Genomic DNA, 15564 nt, shown 5'->3' on the forward strand with positions numbered 1-15564 from the left:
CAGGACAATAGGCCTGCTTTGGTGCATTTACGGCATATGAAAAGCTATAAAGACAATTGATGGTGTGAATCCAAAAATATGATTTAACAATATATAAATAACATTTTGTTATTTATAACATGTTAGTGAGGCTTGTAACATTTCTTCTGTACTCGAGAGCTTTTGTTATCATCACGGTTTGGGTTCATGTTTTATTTTATAGTTTCATGTCTCTTGTGGGTTACTTCACTTCCTGTCTTGTCCCTGTGATTGTCCCTGCAGACAATTGTCACTCACTGTGATTGTCTGCAGTGTCCATGATTGTTTCCACTTGTGTCTAATCACCTGCACCCCCCCCCCCCCCTGTGTGTTTAAGCCCTGTCTCTTGTCTCTTGACGCGTTGTTGCATGTTGTCTGTGTGCTCGTCTGCATGTTGTCAGATTTGTCGTGTCGTATCCTGTGTCGTATCCTTTTTTCCCTTTGATGGTTTTTGGAATTTTGAGATTTTGGATTTATTAAAAAGTAATATTGGTTCAACTCGGCGTTTGAGTCTCTGCCTGCACCGACCAGCCTGACAGTTTACATGCGTATTCTACACACATTTTAAGTCAAACCATGGCGTTTCGAGGCATTAACATCTATGCTACTGTTCTAAATGTGCAGAAAGGCATTTCCAAACATTTACTTTACTTCAATTAATTACTGCAGTCATCTTGTTGTCTTGTTTGTCTTCACTTCCTACTCATCAACAAATATTATGTTGCATCCCAGTGAGATTGCATGAAAAGGAGGCGACTGTTTAAGGCAGAAAGAGCAAGCAAGTTATTTCCATTTAATTACAAAGACGGATACATATAATGATCCCTCATGTGCTGATTGTAGTAGAATAAAGTAAAAGGAAAAACAGTATTTGCTTGCATTTGTAAACCCCCCCCCCACACATGAAATCCCCCAAAAGACTGAGAGGTAATGTGAATATTTGGCGTGGCTACACTGCTCTTTTCACAATGTGACCCCCTCCTCCCGTCTGGTATCATCACTGAAACACTTGTTTTCATGTATTTCCACTGTGAGCCTCCCAATGATGTCATTCCGTCCAATCAGCCGCCGCCTGGACGCAGCGTTGCTGCCGTCAATCAGAAGCCGCCCTGCGTTGCAAAAGACTGACAATTTCCTATGAGACGCACACAGTGTGATACGAAAACCCTTCAGAAGAAACAGATTGACTGTGTTTTGGAACCCTGTAATTTAATCTCAATCTCCCCGTGATGTTCCAGACCGAACTGTAGCACGGTTATCTCTGCACAGCAGGGGGCTACACCATTTGAGTCTGCAAAGTGCAAGTCGAGCATTTTCACTGCCCTCCGGCTCTTGGATCAATGCCAAAGACACTTTTCTTCTGGAAAGGCCGCTGCGGTGTCGCAGGAGGATTTGGAACGCAGCAACAAAGAGGTCATTTCTCACACAACGTCTATGCTCCAACATCCGGGAAAGTTACCAAGCTGCAAAACATTGGTAAACACTATTGGATTTTAATGATTTTGCATGAGGATGATTTATCAATTTAATACTTATGATCCTTACTTGTTATGTGTCTCTTGATAAATTGATAATAGTGGGATTGTTTTCTTGAACATACAAACATTTGGTGTTATGATAGAACACTATGTCATTTGCATAGACGATAGATCATCTCAATACAAGAGAATAGCTAGTTAAAACACACCTTCTCTGGTCCAACTTATTCACACTTTCCTGTTATTTTTCTCTTTGTTTAAATACGAAAAAACACACTAAAACAGCAAAGTAAAATGTGGGCCAGATGGATGTAGAAAAACACCAGCCACGTGGCCTACTGCATAATATTACATTACAGAATACAGCACAGGGGGGCTTTTGGATCAGTGTAAAACAGTATCAATAGATCAATGCTGAAGGAATATGGAAGCAGGGTGTCAATCACTGTGGGCCCCTGGGTGGAACATGTCCGTGGGGGCTTGATGTTTGCAGCTGATTAGGCAGCTTGAGGCGATTATGTTCATTGATCTGTTGTGCTGTTTACCTGTCAGACCCCTGATGATAGATGGTGCAGCTGCACTAAACAAGGTAACTTGTTACGCTGCCGGCTCCTAATGATGCCAATAATCCATTGATCTATGAAGATGCCTGTGTTTGCCTGATGTTCCTTTGTCCATAACATGGGAGGCCAAAGGTCTCATGACTGCTCCTGAGGGACAGCTTTACCATTGAATTTAACATGTGTTTCCAAATGATTTCACAACACCGATATCAAGGGAACACATGCCTGTGATTTTACATTTTCCTTTGTTGTATCTAAAGAAGATTTGAGATCAACTTAATCTTGTGGAGAGAGATATTTTGTCGTTATTAACAGTTGAAGAGTGGGCAATTATTTCTGTGTGTGTCGATTTTTTTTTTCAGAGTTGAGCAGTACAATAAATATTGAATAAAACTCCAGCATTTCCAGAGCAAAAAAATAAATAAAGTCACTCCCCCGAGGAAAGATGGTCGATTAGAGATGATAATATGATGATGTTCTAGCATGAGGCCCAATATATTAAATCAGTTGTGGTACTAGTACGTCTATGTAAGCTTGAATGGATTTTACATATAAACATTTCCACATGTCAAAACAAATTCCAGTTCTCACAATCATGCTGAAATATGCCGTGCGTATCTCCTCCTTGGCAACGGAGCAGTAACCCTCCTCAAATTCAGTCAGGTCCGTTCTTGATACTGTGCAGGCCACTCAGAGCCTGCGGTGTGTAATATGTCCCCCCCCCCCCCCCCACCCCCAACCCAAAAGGCCTCACAGGAAGGAGAATGACAAAGGTTCAACCAACACATGCGAGCAGGTCATCTGTTGTCGTGGTAACCTGCTCTGAGGCAGACTCTTGTCACTGTGCTTCTGGCAGACAATGTTTCAGGTGCTGACGTTTACTTTTATTCTGTTTATCTGTTTTTAGAAAATGGCCCTTCTAATAGTTATTGTTATGCTGTTGTGCATCCGTATTGTCCTTGCTTTACAGCAACATCACACTCGCTTCACTTAAAAATAACATTTTTCTCTCCAAAAAAGGGAAAATCAGTACTGTGTGCAGCTTTAAACAAGGGCTACTCGGCCTTTTTAACACATCAGATGTCACCCCAGAACCGTTCTGGGGTGACATCTGGATTGCGTTTCACAGAGCTAAGCTTTGAAGACAGGACCTGCTTCCCCTCTTTGTCCAAATGGAGATAAGTGCAAATTCTCTGGTGAAAGATTAAGATGGGAACCTTTGTTTGTGGTGCAGTGGTTGAGGACTAAGCCACACACACCTTATTTAAGATATTTCCTTTAGCATTTATTATTGTTAAGCCTAAAGGGAAGCTTAAAAGGAACAGGTTATTATTTAGGGAAATAAACTGAACCACTCAAAGACTGTAACGTCTTCTAAATGCTGAGTGATGAAAAGGCCTTTTTGAGTATTTATTGTTTTAGGAAAAAAAAGGGTTTGAGGGAAGCCTTTCCTCCCCCTGCTTGGAGGAGATAGACGGCACCTCGTCCACTTCCTTCCTTTATTGACTCCTTCCCTTGTTGCAGGCTCCTGGCTGGCGTTGACGGCATTTTGTTTATCCATCTTCAAAGTGGAAAATGTCCTAAAGCCTGGTGGGCTGAGAGGGTCTCGCCAGCATCTCCACACAAACACAGGACCATTTCCTTGGTTTTCCCTCAGCTTCCTGTGTTCCCAGTTGGCCAGAGTGCGGGTCTCCAACCCCCCCAACCCCATTTCCCCTTTTAGAAAAAACAATAGAGACACACCCAGTGTCTTTCTCTCTCACTCACTACCTCACTCAAGGAGAAACTTCAACTTCCACACTTTCTGGTTCTATTGTTGGGTCTTGTTTTTCCTTTTGACGGGTCGGTGACAAGCGGTTCATTCATGATACAAACATCACGTCCATCACTGCTCCAATGATCATGGGAAAGGACTGTGGTTGCAATCAATGCCACGAGTACCTGGAGACAACGAAAAGCTTCTGGGACCTTGGTACTTAAGTGATGCTGAAGAATCAAAAGTACATTTTCTATCAACTTGAATTCACTTAAGTGCTGTTATGATTCCTTTTAATGCGTGTCCACTCAAGGAGTGATCAGTCTAAATGTGGAATCAGGAGCTACTGGTGGAAACGTTATGGACGTGACACGATAAAGGCTGTGTGTGCCTTTGAGTCCCACCGGAGATCCATTTCTCTGGCATCTACATGTTTGAGTTTCCTTTTGAGCTCAGCAGTGAAAAGCTGCGTCCTCAATGAAACCAGCCACTCACGTTTCCCCTTTAGGACTGAAACATGATATTTTAGGACTTCCGTTTTCTTTTTCCAAAATATTTCCATGGACATCTGTGTTTTAAGAGAGAGTGGATGCACCTGTTGCCGTCCGGCTTGGACGAGGAGCAGGAAGCTGGAGCAGCAATGTTTTTAGAATGTGAGGGACAGCAGTTTCCCCCAAACAATGATCCTCTGAATCTAATCCAAACATAATGTTATCTCATAAATGTCATCGTGGAGACACAAATGCAGATTGTTTTCAACCTTTATGGATCATTTCAAACCGCAATGCATCTGTTTTGTTGAAGGACAAAATCGAGCACTTTGCACCTGAACTTGTCAACTTCAAAGTGATAAAGAGGTCACTGTGTTGGCTGCTGACAAAACAAAAGGCAAGAGTTGAGTTAAACTTAAACTCAGAATTCCATCAAAAAGCATGTGATGCCACCATCAGACATTCCGTGTATTATTTAATATTTTATTTTAGCGAGCTCTAGTCCTTTGTATTTCTTTACAGAATTTTAATGATGCTGTGTATCCATCATTTAAAGTTGATCTAAAATGTGCTGTTGAAAAATGTAAATGTTCATGTGAAAGGTTGGAACTCTCCCTAATAAAGGTTTGGCAAGTGTCATGTGCATGAAATGGAAAAGACTCTCAGCTCTCAGGTCAGAGGTCACAGAATTTATGCAGCACAGCGAGAAAAAAAAGGATTTCCTAAATTCACAAAAAAAATATTCCATTATATTCAACCAACAACGTTTCTAAATGGTTTGATTGCATGTGACTGTAGAATAAGAGCCAACTATTCATCTCCCGTATTTACAAAAGAGCAGATGTGAAAACACAATCATTTACATTATCTTTGCCAAACGGCTTGAGATTCATTCAAAACTTGGCTTGTGAAGCGAAGCAAAATTATAAATAAATGTTGAATTCTTAAACTTTTGAAAGCCCGCAAGGATCCTTTTAGCAGGTTCAGGCCTCTCACAGTTCAACAAATGCCAAGAATTATTTTCACAAGCTGTTCATTAGAATGCTTCATCTGACTGAAGACAGTTTTCATTTAGACACGTTACGAGCATCGATGACCAAGGTCACAGTTTAAATCACAACCGTGATGTAAAAAGGAAAGATTTGGTGATCAGTCCGCACCGGTGGCTCATTGTGAATGTTTGTAAGGGCACAACAACAATGAATTAAGCAAAGAGCAGGTCACATGTGGTTTGGAAATTGTGAAAGCACGTTATGCAAATGCTCTCTCAGCAGGAAGTCGCTTCACGTCTTGTGGATGGTGGGAATTCCTGCACAAGAAAGATTACTCGAACTAATGGCGTCATGTCATCATGGTTCAGCCTTTTCTTCTCTTGTTTTCACGAAGATTGTACGTTGCACATCTGCATCAGCGGGGACACGGAGGAGTTCCCACATCTGTGCACTGTTACTCCTTTACACTTCATTAAAGGGATCAAAGCTGACCTACTTTTCCTCAAATAAAGCAATACAGGCAAAGGGGGGGGGGGACATAACCTGGTATCAGAGAGGGATCAGGGTCAGAAAGAATATTCATTGAACTAGATTATTATTATTATTGGCTTCCTTTGCCTTGATGTTTTATAGTTTAATTAGACGCTCTTCTGAAGTGGGAGCAAGTGCTAAGTGCTAGTTAACTTTGACTAAAGTGCACTAATCCTTTTAAGAACATTTTATTCCAGCTAACCACTGTATTGACTGATTAAAAGCAAGGACAATAGTTCAAAATGAAACAAACCCCTCTTCTGTTGTTTGTGGTTTTTCTGGTGTTTGTATTTGAGTTAGTATTTGAATTATATATTATATATATATATATATATATATAGTATATATATAAGTCTGTTCTAAAAAAGTAGTTGAGAGGAAAATGAATACAATTACTTCAAAATTGTAACTAAGTACAGCACTTGAGCAAATGTACTTACTTACTTACATTGATCCACTGGAGGCCCAGGAGATGAAGCACTGTGTCTGTACAGAGAGCACAGAGAAGCAGTGGCTTGTGTAGTAGTAAAGTGAGAGAAGGGGCCATTGGCTTCTTGGGATGATTCTTGTTCAGTGAGGCCACAGGGGGAGCTGAGATGGACGGGCAGTGCAGGGAAAGCTTTGCAGAAAACTGCTGTGTTGACAAAGGAAGTGAACTCGATCTATTCGTCCATCTACTGGTCATGAGGTTTGGGTAATGACTGAAGGAAGGAAATGGCAGATACAAGTGACCAAGTCCAGCTTCCGCTGCAGCGCAGCTGGACTTGTGCTCGGGGTCTCGTCTTCTCCTTCTGGACGCCTCCCTTTGGAGGTTTTCCAGTTTTGTCCGTGGGTGAGAAGACACAAACACGCTGGAGAGTTTCTACGTATCGTCTTCCCGGGAAACGCCTCGGCGTCCCCCCCCCCGGGGACGAGCTGGAAAACATTGTTGGGAGAGAGGCGTCCGTAACGCCCGGATAAGCCAGCTGTCCTTGCAGCTCCGCCCCGTGGAAACGGGAGATAATGAACGGACGGATTGACGGATGACTGAACGCTGCAGCCCAGAGGGAACAGTACTCCATGCATTGAGCCACCTCCAACGCTTAGTATGAGATGTATGGTCCTATTAGTGTGGCTTTTGTTTTTTATATGAATATGACAGGAGGTCACAGTCGGACAGCTGACAGACTCTTTTTAAGGCGTGCTTAGGGTCTCTTTCATGTATTCTTTTTCTCTTATTAATAAATGTCGGATTCTTCTCATCAATCAACTCGGAGCGACCGGTGATCCCGACAGAAGGAAGCAGCTGAAATGTTGTAACTCTAATCTTTGGTTTTGCATAATTGTTTTTTTCCTGGGCTTGAAGAATGAATAAAATCACAGGTGCTTTTTACTGACTTCTATACATCACATGTTTACTTTATGGCCACTGAACAAAGCAGGCTTCCAAACAGAAGGTCATGAAAGCGAAAGGGGAAACCAAAATAAGAAAGCAGGGTGTCGAACGTTTCCAAGTTGAAATCAAGTGCACGGAAACTTGCTTTTCAACACACACACACACACACACACACAGGAAGTTTCCACAGGCCATCCCCAGTGCAGCATACCACTTAGGCTGCTAACTCCATTTAATACCACCACCATCTCCCGGATCCTTTCAGCAGGCTCTGTGAGTTTGTGTAAGAGGTCGGGCTGCCTCGCTGAATCTTGTTTCACGTGCCACTCCACTTCCACTCCAAGAGCACTTTGGTGCTCATCTCTGAGGTCGATGTTGCCCAAAGTCCTGCAAACCGGCTGAATGGAGCATATCAGAACATTTTGTTTCAGTGTCGACTGTGAGAGGGGGTCTGGGGGGGTCCAGGTTATTGTACTGGCACAATTTCTTTTGGGGAAAATGCAACGAGTGCTTTGAGGACTCAGAGTGTCTCGCATCGCTTTCAGCCACTGACGCCGTGTTTCTCCTCGACCGGCGTACGCTTAACGCACTCGACTTTATAAAGAGTGTTTTAGTTCTAAAGATTTGACCAAAGATACACATCTGTCTGTATCAGCATCTCTTAGTTTGTTCTTTCTCCACCTTCCCGACCATCCTAACAATCACCTTGAGGACGTTCTCATCTCCACTCACCACACCTACGTCTCACAGCCACACTGTTCATCTGTCAAGAGCCGCTCGCGTTTTCCATTTCAGGCTCACCCACATCATCACTTTCAAGTCATCAAGTTCATACATGACGTCTTCCAAGTTTGTTGAAATCCTTGCAAAACAGCTGGCAAATTAACAGTTTTAAAAAGCTGGAAAATTCTGATTCATCATCTACAACATACGTTAGACAGGAAAGCATATGAATACATGAAGGTGTTACAGTGTGTTTTCAACTTCGAAAAGGTACTCATGGGTTGAAAAGGCAAAGAACAGATGGAAATACATGCAATACTATATATGGTATATAGAAGCCACAATCTTTAAAAATATACGATGTGAGAAATATTATATAATTTTGTTAATGACAATACTGGGTGTAACTTTGCTTCTATAAACCTTAGCTAAAATATCCTTTTTTGAATAACACCAGGAAATACGTTCCACCTGACATTAGATGATTCTAAAAAGCATACCTGAATATTTACAGTAAACAATTATTGTGGTGTAATAGGTCATGAAAGTATCAGACTGGGACAAACCACACATTATTTTATCCAATCTAACATTCCCTCACTGCTGCTGTCACATTATCGGCCAATCAGACGGGGGGGGGAACAGATTGAGACGAACACAATGAAGCTTACTGTAAATCATACTGTCGTCATCATTTGTGACAACAAGTCCTGAATAGACTCATTGTCCTTCGTATGCGACAGAGTTCAGATGAACATGAACTGCTCTGCTGCCAAGGACAGAGCGGATATGATCAGACCGGGATGAGAAGAAGCGCTTCGCCCTCTGGACTTCAGCTGCTCAATGACTTTGACAAACCAGATGTCACCTGACACGGGTCTCCACCACCTCAACATAGCCCCAGACATCAATGACTAAGGAGCTCTTTTTACCGCCATGGAGGCCATTTGCCTCTTTTCCAGTCACTGTGCAAGCGACTTCTCTGTAGTTCCTATCAGACGGAGGTTTTATCATATTGTAGCTCTACTATGCTGCTATACTCCACATAACATACCAAGCATGAAGCCGCTGATAGTTAACAACTAGCTCATGAACATATAGTATCCTCTTGGGCAGCTCCTTTCCTCTCCCCCAAACCGTTGATACAGATGTTAAGGTGAGTAACGCTTGCCAGTAGGAGTCATTCACACCTTTGTGGACATGAGCTACTCTCTCTCTCAAAGCCACGACTTGTTGTCAGGAATCCAGCTTGAAGTGGTTTTCTTACGTGTAGTTAACTCTAACCTGAATTTTTTCTGAGTTCTCCCGAACACATCCTGGCTGATTCATCAACTATGGACACCTGCTGCAGTCTGCACACCTGATTTTCATCCTCTGCACCAGTTAAGCCGTGACCAGAGAACCAGTCCCTGCCGGATCGTTAGTGTGACCTGGATGATCTCGCTCTGGAATCAAGTTTCGTAGTTGTGTCAAGTCTGTTTTGTTTTTTTTGCTCCTGTTACCTGTCGCTAATCACAAAGTTTTAATTTTGCAGTTTTGAAAAGACATTTTCACTAATCATTTAGCCTTTATCCCTTTTACAGCATGTGGTTCAATTGTCCTTACATTATAAAGGTAGAAAAGATACTTTTTTGTGGCTTTCATGTTAAAAGTAGTGATTCTATGCAATTATACAACACATGAATATTCAATTTTAATTTTTATTCTTGTTTATTCCCCACTTTGAGGAATAAGGTCCTTGCTTGGTGGTTGTGTGAGTGCATTTGGGTCCACTGTCTACACACCATCACCTAACACCTGTTCAAATGTGCTTGTGTGTGAAAAGTGAAATAAAACCCAACAATTCCCCTAAATAACACAATCTGTGAGCGCTTTAAGTCGTGTTTGTTTTTTGTGTATCTATCCTTTAGACCCATGACTTAAAAGATGGCCTTTTCCTTCTGTTGATTCAGCACTGTGGTATAAATGGAAACATCATCATCGTATCCTCCAGCGTCTTTAAGAGCTTTTTCTGGCTGCGGATTCAATACTAACGATTTGGCCTTTGCCATTAGGCCTTAGGCCGTAATTTAAACATTTCCATGAGGCTAAGTTAGACTAATTGTGTTATATTTGACTTTTATAATGACATTTTTCTTCTTACATGTTTTACATAATAACCATTTCCTATTGTTTACGTGTCATAAGTACCGTGCCCCACTAAAGGAGGACGGTATGTCACGGTTTGGGTCTGCTTCCTGTCTTATTTTGTAGTTTTCTTGTCTCTTGTGTCTCTGGGTAACTTCACTTCCTGCCTTGTCCTGTGATTGCCTGATTGTTTCCACCTGTGTCCAATCACCTGCACCTCCCTGGTGTATTTAAGCCCTGTGAGCCTGTTGTCACCTGTCGCGTCATTGTCATTGTCGTCGTTGGTGCACGTCCTTTGGCTTCTGTTTGATTTGTGGTGAATAAACATCACCTTCTGGAAGCTCCTGTGTTTGAGTCCTGCCTGCCTTCCACGTGCACCCTCGCTTGTGACACGGCATTGCTGATCCAACCATGGTTCCACTAAATATACCACAAAGGAGTCTAATTACTTAAGACACGCTACATTTCATCGTGTTATGCCCCGTGTGATACATTTACTCTGCTCACTAATACAACACTCTTCTGACTGAAGCGTTTTTTGCGCTTCAACTTGCTTTCCACATACTCCAGATACTCCCACTAAATAACCCAACCAAATAAAAGTCAGCCGCCCCCCCTCTCCCCGGATGACCACTCCCACCTCATCGTAATAACCTCGACGCCATCAATCACTCCGACCTCCTCTGCCGTAATCCCACTAGCTCACTGGCACGGTCGACTCCCCCCTGTGGAAACATCACGTGCCTCCGTGTGCTTCACAGATGACACTGCAGCTTGTTACACATGGTTCTGTTTGAGCAACGTGAGGGTTAGTGTGGGGGGGGGGGGGGGAGTGGGGGTGGTTGGACTATTCCTGCAACCCATCAAAGCTTGTGTGCTGACCACTTGAAAACTGTGGGTGGCCTCTGGTGCCTTTTTTTCGTGTTTCCTGTGAGTTGACTGTCACTTGAAGTGGGCTCACAGGTCAGCTTAGTCATCGCTGTGATGACTCATTCATTCTGCAGCGCTGCATCGAACTCTGTGTCGCTACTTTACTTTTCTATTTTTGTATTATTATTTATTCTAAAATGAGGCAAGCCAATGTCTAAGCAGACCTACTGCTAGACTTAACTACTAAGTCCACCTTCTTAGGTTTTCTCCTCCGATCCAACAGTATTAATGGAGACGGATGTGTTTCCATACCAGCGCACTGTCTACTGGTGACGAGGACTGATCTGGGGAATAAAATCATTGAAAACCAACACATAGTCAACTCCATTGACTGTGATACAGCAGAGAGAGATGGGAGAAGCCCAGCTTGGTTTGGGGAGGTCTCAGAGACTTATTTGAGGAGACGAAGGTGTTGCAGGTGTCCCGGAGTCTGGGAGGTTTACTCATGATTCTGTACCAAGCTGAGCAGCCTCACACAGTTGAATGATACTTTACATCTTTGGTAGGTCTATGTGTACCAGCTATTCTGAAATAGGGTTTGTATCACCTTGTGTATTGAACAAAGGAAAACTGAGGTTCAACAAGTTATTCTTTTATTTATCAAGGCCAAGACTTTCACAATTTCCCCCACCAGCTTGTTTTGGCAAACCACTTGTAGTTGATTTTTAGAAATGTGTTGTATAACCACGTCTGAAGTAAATCCGATGTTTAAAGCGTGTGTCCAGAAAGGAAGAACACTGAGGTTAAAAGTTGCTTTGGCAGTGAGTATAGTGACATAGTACTTTGCTAAATTATAAAGTATTATTGTGTTGTTGCAAATCAATTTTTATGAGGGTTAAAGCGATGATAAACTGACTACTTTTCTTTCTCAATCTGTCCTCTGAGGCCAAGCTCTGCAGCTCTCCCACAATGAAGTTAACATTAATTCAATATCATTTCCTTAATTGCATTCAATTGCGAGCAAAGGGCAAAAAATAGGACTTCCTCTGTTTACAGTCATTTCTTATCAGGGGACGTGCAGCAGATTAAACAAGGAAAGACTCGTTTTGTTTCTAACATGAAAAGGACAAAGTATTGCGACTCACTCAACCAGTAAATATACTATAATCATTAACAATCAAAGCAGTGAAACAAAGACATTGGTTTTACATTAGTGAACATATTTGTGGTTACAACATCTGTTTCTCACATTAGGAACAACAGACGTAAACCCTTAGAAAGAAGATCGTATATCACCGCTTTTTCTTCTTTCTCGGTCATTCCCGCTGCCAGTTTTTTTACAGTAATATTCTGGAGACCTCCACTCTACCAGGACTGTGAGAACTAAAAGCAAACTACCTGAAAAATGAAGGAAAGAAAGCGACCTTGGTCTTTTCTGTTGCCCCGCTGTAAACTTTCCCATTTAAATTTACAAACTGCATGACAAGTGGTTTTTTTTTTCTTTTTATGTCAGGTGCGTTTTTTCAGGAGCCAAAGCAGCGCGACGTCGAGTCTGTGACATGTTTAAAAAGGTGTGAACAGCGTTTATTAGAATGAGGTTAACCAACAAACAATAGAGCCAGCTAAGTCCCATCAGCTGACAGCGTCCATTGAGTCTAACGAGCTGCGTCCTCTGATACTACAGATGACATCACAAGCTATAATCAAGATTTCCTATGTTGCAAATTATTTGACATATAGCAATATACATATATATCCCAGCACATTTTATTCAAATGGTATACTTTATAATCTAACATGTGTGACCTCCTCTCACTGATGAATAAAGGACTGTACAAGTGTTTTTGAACGCGGCGTGGCTTCGGTTTCGGGTGGTGAAAGACGGTATTGACACTGTAAGCCAGTAGTTTCTCACAATGGCAGGAAGGCTCTTTGGTGGTCGTGGATCTCTGGCCACGCAGCGGCGCCGCGGGCAGACGTTTCCTCGTGTGATAGCGGCGCTGCAGCGAGCCGGCGTCCTGGATGTTTGGCTCCATAAACAAGACACTTCTTCCCCTTTTCTCCACTTAACTGGGAGGGTGTGTGTACATTGTTGGACATTCCAGCATGCGTTGCTGATGACAGATTAGACTTGAGGGAAGCACTCAGTGAAGCCAGTTCAACCACCCAGATGTCAGCCATCGGTCTAACGGGCCCCTCCCCTCATGAGGGGGGGGGGGGGGGGGGTCCTGGGGCCTGAGGGTCGTTTCAACCTCCCAAAGAACCAAGTGTCACCTCAGACGCCGAACACAAACAAATACATGAGAAGTAATATTAATGCTGACTAATCCCCCCCCCCCTCACCTCCCAGTGCCTCTTCCCCACATCACGACCCAGCAACCTTGGATCCTTTGTAAGGATTAAACGGTTGTTGCCAGCCACCCAGAAAACACAACAAACTCCCTCTTTTTGGAGGAAACAGGAAATGCAAGGACCGCCAAAGCTTTGGCCTGAACTAGAAAAGGTTCCCCAGCATGCAAATAAAAATGTCTGCATACGTGTACGGAAACAACAACGTGAAAGAAGCTCAACATGAATTACTGCATTTGTCCAGACATTCCGAATGGAAACACCGTCAGTGTGGTCTTGTTGTCAGGAATTCTTTCTGAGGAGAAAATAAATGTCTGCGGTGAACGATCCAACGTGTACTTGTTGAGACATTTGACCATAAAACAACAAGCGGCAAAGGGGATCTGGAGAATAGCACTAACGTTACTGGCAGACATCGTCAGGTTGCACCTTAATGTTTTGCACAAATCCGTGCAGACGTTGAGATGATCACAGGATCACTAAGTCATTGTGGCGGTTCTCTGAGATCTTTGAAACAAAGTGCATTGCAGGGCCGTCTCATGCAGACGGGCCGGACCCTGGTGCCATGGCATGGTTAGAAACCTTCCATGATGTGCGTATCTCTCCGCTTTGAGGTTAATAGAATGAAATGAGCGACGATGAGGAACACTTTAAGGCAGATCTTTCCTCTCCAATCAGAGCTGGAAGCGCTGCTGCTGCCGTCGGTGTTAGTTGAACTGCTGATCTCTTCTGAGTTCCAGGCGACAGATTTAGCAAGGAATTAAATCCCTAAACCTTGGTGTCAAGTCCAAGGGCAGAGGAAGTATGACCATTACAGCGCACAGTGTGTGTGTGTGTGTGTGTGTCCGTTTCCATGGGCACAAACGCACAACGTAAAGTATCCATTAGAAGCGAATAATATATGGCAGCGCTACATATCAAAAGGGATGTTTATGTGCAACACGCAGACATGCAAAATGCACACACTATTCACACACACACACACACACACACAGGGCTCTCATTACACACACGCAAAAGCTATGCCAAGGCCTACGCTGCTATTCCTCCTTTCTGCAGCGTCCGTGCCACTGTTACGAAACACCTGTCATCACACCCCCCGTCGTCAGCTGCCCAAGAGCGGTTTACTGCTGATGTGAGCAAGGGGGGGGGGGGGATATATTGAGCTGAGCCTACGGATCTATAGATATTTCCATATTTTAGTAAGTGGTGAATGGAGTTGCGTTTAACTTGCTGCATACATTTGGATCCGTGGCAGAGGCTGCGCCCAAAGGGGGCACCGACTTAGGAAGCAACTTGAGCAGAAGGTCTTTCCCAAGGACACCGATGTACGCCGTGAGCCACAGCCTCACCTATTTCTAGAAGAACCAAATGTGGAGAAAAAAAACTTTCCAACCTTAAATCACAATGAAAAGCTATTTAAAGTCTGCGCTCCTACATTTAATCTCAGTGAAATCCATATATATCCATATATATATAGATATACAGTATATGCTGGTATGTAAGCAATAAAGTACATATTATCATATTAAAAAACGTCTTGTAAATGTAATCTAATATAAAAATATGTCTTTGAGATGTAAAAGTTTTTTGGAAATATATTGAAATAACAGGAATTGGTGTGAAGGCTGTACCTGTGTACACCTTTGCATGAAGCCGAGTGCACCTGGAATGCTTTGAGGTTGGAAACTAGTCTGGGGAAATCGGGACCTGTGAGTAGTCTGGAACGCAGCAGAGGTATAAACGGGCACGCCATCCCCGACACACTAATACTGACCTAACAGGACGCACAGTTTGAAAGTTGACAAAGCGCCGGCATTAAACAAGTTGGTGTGTTGCTGGTGGCTTTAGATGGCTTTAGATGGCTCCATCCCCCAGGCATCAGATCAGTGGGAGCAGGATTTATTAATCCCCACCTTTGTCCCCTTGGAACTTATGAGAGAATTAACCAAAAATAAAAAGACATGTTCTAAATATACTCTGTATATTATTTTTTTTTAAATATTGATTTCAATTGAATGCCTTTCAGTTGATTTCCTCTTCATGTCACATCGTGGGTGTTTCCCAGGAAATGGGAAGGCTCGGTGATGCCCTGACCCCCCCCACAGGCACAGGGAGGGAAGCAGGAGCAGGACCCTCAGATGTGTGCACCTGTCCATGGCTGTGAAGCCGAGCAGGCCCCTGCTGAGGAGCTCCGCAGCATAAAGAGAAGTTTGAGGGGTCAGAAAGCGACGGAGAGATGGACAGCGAGGAGGGGAAGAGGTCTACAAAGAGGTCAGGCTCAATTTCCT

Source organism: Pungitius pungitius, chromosome 10 (assembly GCF_949316345.1).
Source record: "Pungitius pungitius chromosome 10, fPunPun2.1, whole genome shotgun sequence".
In the NCBI taxonomy this organism is placed as follows: Eukaryota; Metazoa; Chordata; class Actinopteri; order Perciformes; family Gasterosteidae; genus Pungitius; species Pungitius pungitius.